Source organism: Sinocyclocheilus rhinocerous, unplaced genomic scaffold, assembly GCF_001515625.1.
Source record: "Sinocyclocheilus rhinocerous isolate Xijiao unplaced genomic scaffold, SAMN03320098_v1.1 scaffold1584, whole genome shotgun sequence".
In the NCBI taxonomy this organism is placed as follows: Eukaryota; Metazoa; Chordata; class Actinopteri; order Cypriniformes; family Cyprinidae; genus Sinocyclocheilus; species Sinocyclocheilus rhinocerous.
The window spans coordinates 43,032-56,316 of NW_015641037.1; the positions used below are offsets into that span (position 1 = coordinate 43,032).

Sequence of the window (13,285 nt, forward strand, 5' to 3'; positions counted from 1 at the left end):
CAGGTAAAACTCTAATATTAAGATATTATCACTAATATTAAATTGTATTATTTATTCAAATAAAATAATTAAGTTAAAATAACTTTTCTATTCGAATATATTTTAAAATGTCATTTATTCCTGTGATGTAAAGCTCAAAGAATTTTAAAATATTATTTATATTTTTATATTTCATTTTTTTTTTTTTTTACATATATTAGATTATATTATAATACTGATGTTTATCTCTATATTTTTCAAATTACTTTTTTATGTCATGGTTTTAGTTTATTAGTTGCATTTAAAGCAACTGTATATCATGTTAAATCCTCAAGTAGTTTTAATAAATTGGATGTATGACAATAGCAAATAAAACCTCATTCTGCCACCTTAGCATAAATGCAGTAAAGTTAATTATTTAATCAGTATCATTATCATTCTTATAACTCATAATGAGTACATTTATAGCAGTTTCAAAGTCGCTTCCCCAGCATTCAAAGCGTTTTCTCAGTCAGCGCTCATCATCATCATCATCATGCTGTTCAGGTCAGCTGTCTTTGACCCTCTGCTTTCTGGAAGCTTCTGTGATTTGCTGCGCCGTGCGGTTCATCGAATCCCTCAGAGGGCCTTTCACCTGTCTCCTAACAGCTCCCAGAATGCAACGCTGCGCAGGACGACACACGCCTGGCAATTAGTGGAATGGAAACTGGAGTGCTCTTCCGAGAGCTGAAATAATTGGATGTTAGAGCGAGTACGTGTGGACTCCAAACCGACTGACTTGATTTACTTTTCTCCCAGCAATTACCGCGGCCGAATGAAATGAAGTCATTTTGGCATTATTGGAATGGTTACCTTTACGCCCCTGTGTTTTATTACACACTTTCTTATTTGGACACAAACTGCAGCTGAAAGTCAATGGCTTATGGTTTACATGGGATTTCTTCGCTAAGATAAACGTTTTTTTGTTGCTTTAACGCCATTTGCGTGCTCTCCTTTTGTCAAACGGCCAATATATGGCCACATTCCCATTGTGAGCACACCTGTTTCGCTTGTACACCAAACAAAACTCAACGACACCTGTGCAAACGAAATCAACCTGATGTATATGTTTCTTTCTTTATATGTGTCTTTCAAGGCTCATGGAGTCAGAGGATGTGGAAAACTAACTTTTGTAGAAGAGTACAAACTCTACACACACACACATTATGTTTGTCTGTGTATGTGGTTTAATTCGATAATATAATTACATTAATAAATTAATTATAATAATTATGTATAATTACAATAATATATGTATTGTTTTATATTTTTTATGATTTATAATTAATTAATAATTATTATAATTATAGTTTTAGATTTGTGGTGTATTAATATTATTTTTATTTACATTGATTTAAAAAAAGCTTACTGTATTTTTTATATTCTTTTAATATTATATTCTTTTATTATATTTTTATGTTTTTAAAATGGTTACTGGTCATGTACACCGTATGAATGGTGTTTTTGTGACCTTGTATAAGCTAGAAAAAAAAGAATTCTGCACAATATTGATCTAAACAAATATTTAGTTAACAATGTTAAATGTTACATTTAAAAATGTATTTAATAATTCAATTTTGAGTATTATTATTAATCAACAATGTCAATTCAATTCCATTCAAGTTTATTTGTATAGCGCTTTTCACGATGCAAATTGTTGCAAAGCAGCTTTACAGAAAATGACAGTTTCTACATTATATTTAGTACGAAATATATTAAATATATTTACATTGTTAAATATTGTAGGTGTGTTGGATAAAATGACACTATAAACTAGAAAAATATAAATCCCACACACTACTCAAGGTTGCATTACTGCAAGAATATGTTAATGAACAACATTAAATATTACATTAAAAAATGGAGTCAGAGGATGTGGAAAACTAACTTTTGTAGAAGAGTACAAACTCTACACACACACACATTATGTTTGTCTGTGTATGTGGTTTAATTCGATGTGTTAAATATATTTAATAATCAGTAATAAAATATGAAAGATTATGTATACCAAGTAATTAATATTTAAAAATGTTTAGTAATATTTTAATATATATATATATATATAGTGCCTTGCACACCCAAATCAATTGTTCACGATGCAAATTGTTGCAAAGCAGCTTTACAGAAAATGACAGTTTCTACATTATATTTAGTACGAAATATATCAAATATATTTACATTGTTAAATATTGTAGGTGTGTTGGATAAAATGACACTATAAACTAGAAAAATATAAATCCCACACACTACTCAAGGTTGCATTACTGCAAGAATATGTTAATGAACAACATTAAATATTACATTAAAAATGACTTTTTCAATATTATTAATTAAAACTGTAAATATAATGAATTAAGTTTGGTTTGTGTTTGGAAACGTTTCACATGGTGTGTGTGTGTGTGTGAACTTGAATCTGAATTTGACCTTGCAAATCCCTCGTCTGATTCCATCTGTTTATCACCACTTGTTGATGGAGGGCAGCAGATTCTGGATTTAGAAGAAAACCTTTATCGAGTCCCACCGCCCTTGAAACGGATGACATCGATTGGGCGGCCAGAAGATTCCTGACCCCTCCTGCCCTGGAGGACGATCAATGGACCCGCGGGCCGCTCCCGGAACATCAGCAGAGGATTAAACAATCTCCCAGCACAACACAATTAACTCCACTATACCTCACATCAATATTTAGGAGCAAACTACAGATAGCACAGAGAAAACGCTTCGAATTTTGTATATCGCATGGCAATATTAAAGCAATAGTTCACCCAAAAATGACAATTTGTTGGAAATGTGCTCACTATCAGGCCATCCAAGATGACGATGAGTTTGTTTCTTCATCAGAACAGATTTGGAGAAATGTAACATTACATCACTTGCTCACCAAAGGATTCGTTGAAGTGAATGGGTGCCGTCAGAATGAGAGTCCAAACAGCTGATAAAAACATCACAATAATCCACAAGTAATCCACACCACTCCAGTCCATCAGTTAATGTCTTGAGAAGAGAAAAGGTCCTTTTCTAGGACAATTATACAATTTTTGATTTACAACACTAAACAGCAATTTTACAGCAATGAAAAAGCAATTTTTATATTATATTGTATACATGCATGTTGTAAAATTGCTGTTTATTCCATAATAATGGCATTTAAATTTTGTGTATTATGTTTCATATATTGCATGCTGTAAAATTAGTTATTAGCTATTTTTTATATTGCAACAATTTCATGACAACTATTTTACGGCAATGAAAAAGCGATTTTAATGTTATATTCTATACAATCACGTAAAATGGGCATTTAGTGTTTTAAATCATTCATTGACTTAATTTATTGCTGTTATGTGTTAGAACTACTATGTTTAAATGCTAGTTTGTGTATTCATTTGTGTATATTGCATTCTTTAAAATTGTTGCAAGATGTCAAGCTATATTTAATATTATAACAATAGCTGTATGACAGTACAACATTTAGCATGTATACACAAAATAATATTGCAACATACAGTAAACGCTTTAAAGTCATTTACATGATTGAACAATTTACAACACTTAAACGTTAGTTATTTTTATGGTACAAACAAAATAATAAACAAAATGGCTTGTAAACTTTACAACATGTTGAATGATGTCTACAAAGATTTAAAACACTAAACAGTATTTTTACAGCATGTATAGAAAATGTCGCTTTACAGCGATTTACAAAATTGAACAAATTGCAAGTTTGAACGCTATTTTTACAGCATGTAATGTTTACGAAATAGCTTAAAAGTACCTTTACAATGCAATAGCTTTGACAGTTTACAGCACTGAGTGATTTAAAAATGATTTTACAGCATGCAGTATAATATAAAATTAACTTTACCACTTAATAGATTTACAGTAGTACAACCTTAAACGATTTACATTTTTGAACACCAGTTTTACAGCATGCAAAGTATACAGTATATTAGTACTATTTAAAACGTAGTGTAACTATTTCAATTGCTTTATTCAAGTAATGTAGCTGATTACATTTGATAAATTTTTGATCACTTTTCTAAATTTCTATTGAACGTTTTCAACAAATAATAATTCTGAAACGTTTAAACCAGGCAGGGTTAACCTTCTAGTAGTACTCAACAACGATTACTTTCAGACTTTCAAAATTCTTCTTTGTTTGAATTAAGATTATAATAATTTAATGTTAAAGCACAGCCTATGGAAGTCCGTTTACAGAATTGTGAGATATAAACTCGCAATTGCGTGTTATAAAGTCAGAATTGCTAGATATAAACTCGCAATTTTGAGAAAAAAAGCACCTCTTTTTAATTTGAGATCAAATATATTGCATTTGCACATATACTGGTTAAATATATTGCATTTTGGGAAAGAAATCAGTTAAATCTGTTTGTGTGTATGTGTGTGAAAACATTCAGATGTAATTGTTAACTTTCATATTTAACGGTAATTTACACATTTTTTTCTCAGTAACTGTAACTGATTACAATTACATTTATTTTGTAATTAAATTACGTAACTCTGTTACATGTAACTAGTTACTCCCAACACTGAGTATAATGTAAAAATAGTATTGATTTATTTAACATACTGTTACATACATCATTTTACGAGATTGAGAACAGCAAAAAAACGTACAAATAACCGCAAAGAGTGTGTTTGTATGAGTTGGTCTTGATCTGTGGTGTGTGTAAACGCCTGCACGTTTAATTGAGAAAAACCGCTTTTGACAGATCAGAAAAAGAAACCCCTTTGTTTTCCATCAGGATCAAATGAGTGCTCTTGAAAGACCAGCAGACTGTGTTTTATTAAGTAGGGGTCCAGCCTGGAGCCGTCCACATCAGAGCCAGTTCTTTGAGCAGCATTACTTCTCTCCAAAGCGCTATTCTCTCCTAATAGAGAACTGAAAGCCGCTGCGACCTCTAAGTTAACCTCCGTTGAGACATAGAGCTCCACAGATGCTCCCAGAATGGTTATTTCACCTTGTAGTTTCCCCTTTTGCAGATTTACAATATATAGACTATGTGTGTGCAGTCACCTATAACCTCTACTGCGAACATGCATTTAGTTGGCGACATGTTTGTCTGTGAATGTCGACATGTTTTGCTATTCTTGTGGGGTTTTCTTAAGGATATAGAAACAGTATTGAGTGGTTTTGTGTACTCGTAGAAAATAGTAAATTCCCACAGCTTAACTGCGTTTTTTTGGTTTCTACATTGGTTTAGCATCCATACCAGGGAACTACACCAATGCATCTCTAGCGTATAACACCCTTGAGGTTTGAATCAGGCTTTTTAAATGAGTATAGCTGCACTGTCTGCTCATTTATGCCCTTTATTCTGCGTCCATTGGGTGTTAGTAAGTGCACGAGGGTGCACTGCGCCTACCAAGTAAGCTGGGTTATTGTTGATAACTAAAACTAGAACCATAAAAAAATGTTACTTGAAATACAGTTGGAGAAATTTAGCATTACAACACTTGCTCACCAATGGATCCATTGAAGTGAATGGGTGCCGTCAGAAAGATTTTTTTACTTGAAATACAGTTACAACTTATTTTATTTCAGCTAGTTTTCCAAGGCAACATTTCTTATTTTCATTTAGTTTTGAAGGAATAGTTGACCCCAAAACTCCAAAAATTGGTTTAAAATTTACTAACACTCAGATCATCCCAGATGTAGAAGAGTTTGTTTCGTCATCGGAACAGATTTGGAGAAATTTAGCATTACAACACTTGCTCACCAATGGATCCATTGAAGTGAATGGGTGCCGTCAGAAAGAGACTCCAAACAGCTGATAAAAACATCACAACAATCCACACCACCATCGATTAACATCTTGTGAAGTGAAAAGCTGCGTTTGTAAGAAACAAATCCATCATTAAGATGTTTTGAACTTTAAATTGTTGCTTTGGGCTAAAATATGAGTCTTCTATCCTTAATATTGCTTTCTTCAGTGAAAATGTAATGTTGTCTGAATCAGGGGAGAATTATGCACAGATCAAGCACCGTTTACAAGCGAAAACAAAACCGTTATAAACAGTGTTGGTGGATTTTGATGTGAGAGAACAACAGTGGATGGACTTTTTCACTGGAGGAAGCATTATTATGGATTATGGTCTGATATATTGGCCACAAGTGACGGTTTAAAGTTAAAATGCCTTAATGATAGATTTGTTTCTTACAAACACACAGCTCTTCACTTTAAGTCATTGTAAGCCCTTCATTATTGTGTTTTTATCAGCTATTTGGACTCTCATTCTGACGGCACCCATTCACTGCAGAGCATCCATTGGTGAGCAAGTGATGTAATGCTACATTTCTCCAAATCTGTTCTGATGAAGAAACAAACTCATCTACACCTTAGATGGCCTGAGGGTGAATAAATTTTCAGCAAAAACTATAAGAGAATATCAATTATACTAAAACGACACTGGATTCAAATTTCATAGTATTCACTTTTCTGAGATCTGATCAGAAATTGTATTTTTTTTAGGTAGGGCTTGATGAAGGGTAAATTAAGGAAGCGCTACTAATCTGAAATGTCTGTGTTTGAGTCATTAGTATCAATGGAGCTGTACAGAGTGACTCTTTCCCCATCTAGGCGCATGTACAGCATGATAACACCGACCAGATCCATTTGTCAGATCAACTTCCCTGCAATTAGACGAGCTCGTGGCCCAGCCATATCAAATCAAATCACGCTGACGAATCTACTCTCTCTTCTGTCCCTCTGGCTCGACTCTCACACTCTCTCTCTCTCTGTAGTCGAGTTCTGACATGATGGCAGTTCTCAGACAGATTCATTAACTGCTTGGCTTTGTCGTGTTGAAGGATTCAGTCAACATCGGATGTGATGTTGAACTCTACATCCAGATGTGGAGTGACAGCAAACAGACTCCTATTATGCTGCATTTAAATTTAAAGCAGTTTTTCAATGTCAAAAGAAGTACTAAAATAACTAAAATTAAGAAATACAAAATTGTATAAAAACTGTACATGTCGCAAAAATAATAAAATGACAAAAACATACATTATAACTAAAATAATATTTATATTAGAAATTTACAAATATAAATATTATAATATTTATTACAACTAAAATATAAATGAAAACAGAAAATATAAAAATAAATTCTAAATTTTAAAATACCAAAATAAAAATATTAACAAAAATTATAACAGTAACACTGGTGCCACAGATGTAGCAGAAATTACACACTTCATCTTTAAATATTTCATAATAGATTTAAAGGTGAATTACTTTATTTTCTAAAATATTACTTAGTTCTAACTCTAATTTCTGATTGAATGAACTGTGTTCAGAAACATTGCTTGACAATAGGCTTATTTAGTTAGGCTAATAAACTATTTATATATTTATAGTACTCTATTTATAGTATTATAATTATTTTATTATGATTTTTAAAAATAGTGCTTATTAAATAACAAATATAATTTTTTTTATCTGTAACTTGTTAAATTATTATCTTATATATATATATTTTTTTTAAATGTGCTAAATCAATTGTTGTTGTTGTTTGTAAAAAGGTTAGTGTGGCGTGTGTTTGCACATGCCTGTGTTACATGTATTTGTTTGTTTGTGTTAATCCGCATGATGTTAATTTCAGGTGATATGATTCGGTAGCTGAATCAGGTCAGTGATAATCTAATATTTCCCCTCATCTGGACAATAAAGGTCAATGCTCGTACCTAGACATCAGCCCCAGGACACCTACTGTACCACACTGTGTGTGTCTGACTGTCTCTGTGTGTATACATGTGTGTTGCAATGGTACACCAGAATTTTCAGACAAAATGCTTTTGAGTTTTTTTTATATGATCCATGTTATGAATTTTAATGCTTTCTGCAGTCAGATTCACCCAGTTATGTCAACATGTTGAAGTACTGTTGCAACCATCACCATAAGTCATCCATCGAGCGTCTATGTCAATATTAATACCTCTAGTGTATTTGTAGTTTTTGATTGACAGAAGCATCTTTTGCCTTTTTTTTTTTTTTGACAAGGTTCAAAGTTTTGACAAAGATGGATGTGTAAAGTAACATTTTTTTCCAACCCTATTCATCCAGAACGTTTTTGAAATACACAATATGCTGTTAAATATTGTATATAGAATATATGTTATCATAATAAACCATTAAATCAAATAATAATAAATAAACAATGGAAAAATATCTCTTTAATGTTTCAGTTAATGATATGGACATATGGCCGTTTCGATTTTCCTCACAGTACAGCTGATACTCCCAACGCTAGTGTTTCACAATACTTGGGTCAGGAAAAACAGAAAGAAAGCACCATATGAAATTTTAAACCTACTATATGAAAACCTTTCTTCTGTTTTGATGTTTTCTTCTGTTTTGATGTTTTGAAACCTTTGATGTTTCTTCTGTTTCAGAGATAAATTACAGATGCTGGTCGATGGAGCGTGAGAGAAAGACAACATCAAAACAACCGTGTGTGTGTGTGTGTGTGTGTGCGCGTGTTCACCTGGTGTTGCTCTTGCTTGACTGACTCTGGAAATCGATGGACTTCAGGAGTTACGGTGAGCAGTCCAGTTCAGTAAATGTTACTGCCTACAGTACTGCCAGTATGCTCCAATGCATTCAGCAGGATGTATTTTTGCTAGTACTGTTACAAAACAAAACACTGAACATCCACTCTAATGTTTGTTTGTACTTTGTTCAAATCGTCACCACAGTTTAACAACAAAATACTTTATATCTTCTCTAGCAATATTTGTTTATACCTTTTTGCAAAACAAACTTTAAAAATCTGCTTTAACAATGTTTGTACTTTGTTTCTAACCAGCACCACAATTTACCAACAAAATGCTTAGTATCTCCTCTGACAATGTTTGTTTGCACTTTGAATTGTCATGACAATTTACCAACAAAACACTTAAGCTACAGTAATCTTAACAATTTGTGCTTTTTCCATAATTTGCAACAAAAGTATTGAAAAATAACAAAATGTGGTTTTGTTTGTTTTTTTGTTCAATTTGTCATCTCAATTTGAAAATAAAGCAGAAGTTATCTGCTTTAACAATGCTTGTTTGTATTTCAACATTGCAACAGCAATTTGCAAAGAAAACCATAACAGTGTTTGTTTGCGCTTCATCTGACTCAAACAAACAAAATGCTATGAATATCTGCTTTTACAATGTTTGGCTACCTTTTCCATAATTTGCAACACTTTAAAATCTGCTTTAATAATGTTTGTTCATTGTTGGATTTGTCACAACAATTTGTAAACAAAGCACTTGATATCCATTTTAATCATGTTTGTTTGAATTTGTTCAGTTACCACAATTTGCAAACGAACCCTAAATATCCATTTTAACAATGTTTGTTTGTGCTTCAATCAACTTGTCACCACAGGTTGCAAATAAAACATTTGACATTTGAAGTACTTGTACTTCATCTAACGTACTACCACAAGTCACAAACAAACGCTGAATATCTTCTTTACAATGTTTGTTTGTACTTGATTTGATCTCTCAGCACAACTTGCAAACAAACGTTAAACATCCACTGTTTGAATTTTTTTTTCCATAATTTTCAACAAAAACTGCTTTAACGATGTTTGTTCTCAAATTGTTGTTGAGTTTGTCACCTGAATTTGCACACAAAGCACTAGATATCTGCTCTTAACAGTGTTTCTTTGTGCTTTGTTGCAGTGGATTCTTAGGGTTCGTTTGCAAATTGCGGTAACTGAACATTGTGGACTCGTCACCACAAACAAACGAAATGCTAAATATCTTTGTTTTAACTATGTTTGTTTGTACTTGACTTCTCAGTACAACTTGCAAACAAAACTCTTAAAATCCCTTTTAGTAATGTTTGTTTGTACTGTTGCAAACAAACTTTTTCAACACAGTTAAACATGTTTTTTCATCTTGTCACAATAATTTGCAAACAAACGAAATAGCCATTTTGTTTCACTTGTCAACCCAGTTCCCAAACAAAACATTAAATATCCACTCTAACAACATTTGTTTGAACATTGTTCGACTTGTCCCAACAATCGCATGTTTAGCTAAAGGAAAATAAATATCTGTTGACAATAGCCACAGTTTTGTTTCACAAAGGGACGCTTGTTGTATGTCCGCAATGTGTTACATTGTTTGTGGACACACTTGGAGGAAGAGACAGTCAATCTAATCTGCATTTATTATCGTATATGTGTACAGAGGTGTCGTGTGGCGGCCTCACTCCCCTTTATCTGTCAGGGTTCGAAACACACATGCCGTGCATAATGCGTGCTGATGGAGGCAGGTTAGGACCCCAGAAACGTGTGTGTGCATGATGCATGTTGAGAGGGGAGGTTAAAGGGGTTGTGTGTGTGTGTGTGTGTGTGTGCGTGTGTGTGTGAGTGTTTTGACAGTAGCACTGCCATCAGCTGCATAGTGTGTCTGGGTTAGAGTTTCACCGTCTGAATTTCCCTCAGGTAAACAAGGCTTGCCTCCCCTACCAAACACAAAGCCTGCATCAGACCCCTCACACAAACACAGAATATGATTGCTCCATGAATTCTGCTTTATGCTTTCGGAACTATTAAAATTATGCAGTACTTGCTTATTATTATCACAGCAACTTCACTATGTGAACTATGTGTTATTTATTTAAAAATTGCATGGATTTCTAATATTGTTATAGCGGATATGGTAACACTTAAAACCGTTATATATAATGCATTATAAAAGTAGTTTTAATGCATTAATTATGCCTTGAATTACACCTTATAATGCATTGTATGATCTCATGAATAATTGTAACCAAAATTATAAAACATAATCTATTCATTTAGAAAATATAATGCATTAAAAAACACAGGACAAACAAACCGTAAAATATTATAATGCATTTTAACTTTGGTTGCAATTATTTATGAAAAGATATAATGTATTACAATGTACATTATGAATACCTTTATAATGCATTATACATAAAGACTTTTAAGTGAAGTGACGTGACATGTGGCCAAGTATGGTGACCCATACTCGGAATTAGTGCTCTGCATTTATCCCATCCAAAGTGCACACACACAGCAGTGAACACACACACACCGTGAACACACACCCGGAGCAGTGGGCAGCCATTTATGCTGCGGCGCCCGGGGAGCAGTTGGGGGTTCGGTGCCTTGCTCAAGGGCACCTCAGTCGTGGTATTGAAGGTGGGAGAGAGCGCTGTACATTCACTCCCCCCACCTACAATCCCTGCCAGTACGAGACTCGAACCCGCAACCTTGGGTTACGAGTCCGACTCTCTAACCATTAGGCCACGACTTCCCCTTAAGTAAAGTGTTAAGTAAAGTGTTACCGCCAACACTTAGTATTTTTATTTTTTTTGCTTGCAATATCTCTTGAGAAGTGAAGCGAAGTACAAACTAATGCTGTTAAGGCAGATACTTAGCATTTTATTTGCATTTAGTGAAAAAATTATAATAAGCGAATGTTTTTTATAGTGGATATATACAGTAGTGCTTTGTTTGCAAATTCTATTGACAAGTCGAATAAAGTGCAAACAAAATTTTTTTGCTAAAGGAAAAATATCTAATTTGTTACAAAAACACATTTCTAACAAATATCGTCAAAGTGGATATTTGTGGGTTTTTTAAATCAATTCTGTTGAGAGGTCAAGCGAAGTACAAACAAAAAAATGAAAGCATTTTGTTTGCAAATAGTGGTGAGAAGTCAAAAATAAATGTTTTTAGTGTTTTGTTTTTGCAAATTGAATTGACAAGTCGTACAATGAGCAAACAAAAATTGTTAAAGCTGATATTTAGTTGTTTTGCGAGGTGACGAATCGAACGGTAAAACAAATTTAAGATCAGATATCTAGCATTTTGTTAGCAAATTGAGCTGGCAAAATGAACCAAGTAAATTGCAGTGAGACACTGAACGAAGTACAAACATTGTTAAAACAGATGTTTGTTGGACTTCTGACCACAATTTACAAAATACATACGTTGTTAAACGCATGTATTTAGTGTTTTGTTCGCATATTATGGTGAGATGCTGAACAAAGTACAAAAAATTGTTAAAACGTATTAAGTGTTTTGTTTGTTCGACTTCTCACCACAGTTTCCAAAATACAAACAAACGTTCCTGGAGCAAATATTTAACTACTATTCAAACAAAGAGCAAACAAAAATTGTTGAAGTGAATATTTAACATTATGTGGAACAAAGTACAAACAAGTGTACTGACTGTGGGTTAATTTATGTCAAAAATGTGCAAACATTCCTACATGTCAGGTAGTAGCGTTCATGATAGTTTATTTCTGTTGCTCTTGTTCTGGCTAACCTTGTAAACGTCCATCTGTGAAAAACAATTTATTCTTTGCAGTCTAGCTCTCTTTCTGTGCTGGTGTGACATAAAGTGACAGAATGCTTTAGTGTGACAATGATTTCAGCTTTACAAAATGTCACCGTTCTGCTCTCTTTCCCTCAACACATCTCTACGTATGTGTGTGTGGAAAGCGAGAGGTAGAGATCTGGCTCGCGGCAATTCTGCCACACACACACAAACACACAAACCTGCCAGCACATAGGAAAACTTGTGATTAGAGCAGAAAGCAGGTGACAGCAGAATAATAATGCATTATATGTATTGCATGAGTTGCATGAATTTTCCTTTTGGTGTTTCTATTCCTTTCATTTTCTCTTTCTGAATGAGTTTTTGCTGTGTTGGACAGAGTTAACAACAGCATTTCAACACTTTGTAACCACTTTCAGAATGAGGGCAGTGAATCAGTCATAATTATATGCAAACTATTTCCTTTCAAAGTTCTCTCGCTCTTCCCCACCTCCTCTCACACTATATATCTCTTCTGTTCCTCACTGTTAAGAGTATTCAAATTAAATACTCGCTGCTTTTCTTCCGGAATCAAAGCAGGGGAAAGAACAAAACCCACAGAGATCAGAGAGCTGTGTTCTCCGGGACAGAGAGGGGTCTTCTGGGTACCGGCTGAACTGACAACCCCTGGAGCAGATATGCGGCGCTCTGCACAAATTGAACTGACAGCAGTTTTTTTCCACAGAAAGTATAAAGTCCTAGAGAGGGGTTGGGTACCGGCTGAACTGACAACCCCTGGAGCAGATATGCGGCGCTCTGCACAAATTGAACTGACAGCAGTTTTTTTCCACAGAAAGTATAAAGTCCTGACTAGCATATAATTGTGTTATGTGGAGTTATTTGCCTAGGCTGTTTATACTGAGAAAAAACAGTCTTTTATAATGTTTTCAA

General features: G+C 33.7%; 1 long non-coding RNA gene across 1 annotated transcript in view; it reads left to right on the top strand.

Moving 5' to 3' along the window:
• LOC107754239 (uncharacterized) overlaps positions 1–13,071 on the top strand; it is a 42,168-nt gene extending 29,097 nt beyond the window's left edge. Inside the window, exons 4-5 of the long non-coding RNA XR_001641561.1 lie at positions 8,435–8,581; positions 12,932–13,071. This is a non-coding gene — a long non-coding RNA (uncharacterized LOC107754239). The remainder of the gene's footprint in view (positions 1–8,434; positions 8,582–12,931) is intronic.
• The last annotated feature ends 214 nt before the right edge of the window (positions 13,072–13,285 follow it).